Source organism: Asparagus officinalis, chromosome 7 (genome assembly GCF_001876935.1).
Source record: "Asparagus officinalis chromosome 7, Aspof.V1, whole genome shotgun sequence".
In the NCBI taxonomy this organism is placed as follows: domain Eukaryota; kingdom Viridiplantae; phylum Streptophyta; class Magnoliopsida; order Asparagales; family Asparagaceae; genus Asparagus; species Asparagus officinalis.
Window position 1 is genome coordinate 121,404,693 of NC_033800.1, and position 3,000 is coordinate 121,407,692.

The 3,000-nt window shown below is 31.3% G+C and overlaps 1 long non-coding RNA gene across 1 annotated transcript; it reads left to right on the forward strand.

Annotated features, from left to right (window-relative positions):
- Positions 1,675-2,262, forward strand: LOC109849953. The gene is made up of 2 exons (XR_002249287.1): positions 1,675-1,769; positions 2,013-2,262. It is a non-coding gene; the product is annotated as an uncharacterized LOC109849953 (long non-coding RNA).

Here is a 3,000-nt window from a genome sequence, read left to right on the forward strand (position 1 = left end):
CGCAGCCAGCCAACCCGCCTTCCATGCATCCAGCACAGCCACGACACCCTCGCCGACCGCACTCGTGACCAAATCCCCCATCACACAACACAAAGTGTACGGGACTAGTAGTCCCGTATACTTCGCAAAACTTCCCCTTCGGCAAAACCGACCATTTTCGGGGGAAAATGGTCGGTTTTGCTAATTATTTTTCTAAACGGTCATTTTTGCTTATTAAATTTTAAAAAGGGGTTTTTTAAAAATTTTGACATTTTAGCTTAATCATGTTTTGAAACAATACAAAATAATTTTATAGACTTAAAGAAAGATGTAAACTATTGTTATAAAGTCTATAAATAATGAATATATTATTTTATCAAAATACACATATAATGCACTAAAACATGATTTCATTGAACTGAATAAAATTGATATTGATGAAATCATATATATGCATATAAGTATGAAAAAAAAATGTTTTCTAAATATATTTAATTGTTTCATAGTAAAATGTTATGATTTTAGGCCACGACCTTAGGTGGGAATCTAAGGTGTCACCTTAGGAAACAATACCATATATATATATATAATATATATATATATATATATATATATATATATGATATATATATATAATATATATATATATATATAATATATATATATTATATATATGTATAATATATATATATATATATATATATAATATATATATTATATATAAATAATATATATATATATATATATATATATATATATATATATATATATTATATATATATATATGTATATATAATGTATACTATATATAATATCATATGCTATATATATGTACTTATAATATATATGTATATGATATATATATATATATATAATATAATATATATATATTATATATATCTATATAGATAAGTATATATATATATATATACTTATATATTATATGATTATATATATAAATATATATATATAATATATATATATATATATATAATATATATATATATATATATATATATATATATATATACACATATACATTACAATATATACTATATATAATATATATTATACAGACATACACATATATAATATATTATATTGATATTAATATATAATATATATAATAATATATATATATATATTATATTATATTATATCTACAAATATCACATATACATATATACATATATAACATATATATTACAATATATATATATATATATATAATATATAATATATATATATATATATAATATATATATATATATATATATATATAGAGTGCATTTCACATCTGCGAATTCTGACTGCTACGCATTTCGTGTGAACGAGCAAGGGGGTTTTTTGCCAAAACTCCTCGCTACTTTATCTTAAAGTCCTGATCCCGTATCTCTTCTCTCTCACTTCACGTAAAAATCCCCAAATCCATCTCTCTACTCCCAAATAATTCAGCCTCCACCCTCCTCCTAACTCCGCGATCGGGAGATTCGATTCGCCGTCGAGCCGCGCCGACGCAAGGACTCGGCTCGAGCCCGCGACCCGACGAGATTCTCGCTGCCTTCGTGAGCCGTCGAACTTCGCCGGGTCTCGCTCAGGATCTCTAGTTCGCTCTCTCTCCCAGGATTCTCGAGTTTTGCTCCTCCGCCCGTGCGTTGCCGTTCGAACTTCCTCGAGCCCCGACTACTCACCCACGACTCCTCTCCCTCTCTCGCTCGTGACCCCAACATCGCGAGCCAACTCTGACTCCGCCGTGAGATCTCTCCACCAACGGCCCCGAAGATATTCAGGTTAGACAATTTGGCTTTTGCGTACTCTTTCAATTGGTGTTCATTTTTCATTATTTTTCATTAATGTCTAATCCGAAGATATTCAGGTTAGATATTCAGGTTAGACAATTTGGCTTTTTCATTTTTCGGTTCTTGGTATTTTTTAAAGAGTTATTTTTTTAGAGTTGGGTAATCTTCAACCTTGGAAATGTTTGGATTGAGATACGAGGACTTCGATTGATATTATTATTATTATTATCGCAGGTGAAGAGGAGAATACATTTGGGCAATTGTGGCGAACGTGTGGGTGATATATATTTGTTGGTCTACAAGTTGAGGATGTGAAGAAGCCTGTCAATCCATTTTCCTTCCTCTTGCGTTTCATTTTTGGGACATTTTATCCCCTGCTTCAATTGTTTGGCAGTGTACTGTTGGTGTTCATTGCTCACATATAAAAGCTATGGGTTTTGGTTTTACTCAATATAAATACTGAAATGAGAATCATGTTACTTTATGCTTCAGGTGTTAGTTTGACTCTATATAACGACGTATGTATTTTATATAAGAAGCTAATCTGGTCATGCTAAAATGTTTCATGTGTTAGATGCCAGAACGCCATGAAAAATATGTGGATGTACTAAGCGATAGGAACGCAATGAAGAATATGTGCGCATACACTAAGAGATAAGAAATGGGTTTATACGCAAGCGATCAAATGTTCCTATTAAGAATAAAATGAAATATAACCGATTCGAGTGATTTTGCCAACAGTCGTAAAAGACGCACTGCTCTAGCTGCTGAAGCAAAAAACGGTGGATGAAGCCAAATCATATCCATTTCGTGCAACCTTTTTATCAGTAGTTCTAACACATGATTTATCCCCGTACATAGCAAGCGATAACCCGTTTACCAAATACAAGACATATCCTAACACATAACTAATAAAAAAATTTATACATGCACAAAAAAACTCTATTATCGCTCTTTAGTCAAATAAATGCTTGAAAGCCATTACAAGGAGCGCTCGTACAAAAGCTCCAATTTACATACCACCAATCTGCATAGAAGCCAAAATTATTAGCTTCATGGGGCATAACAGGATGGGGGGATTCACCACGCAAAAGCATAATATGTATTCACAACGTTATTTCCCTTTGAGCCATCTGCATTAACCATAAAGTATTGCCCTGTACAAACAACTACATCTACCCACATAAATCACTTTTGTTTACATTTCATCTCAAATACATCC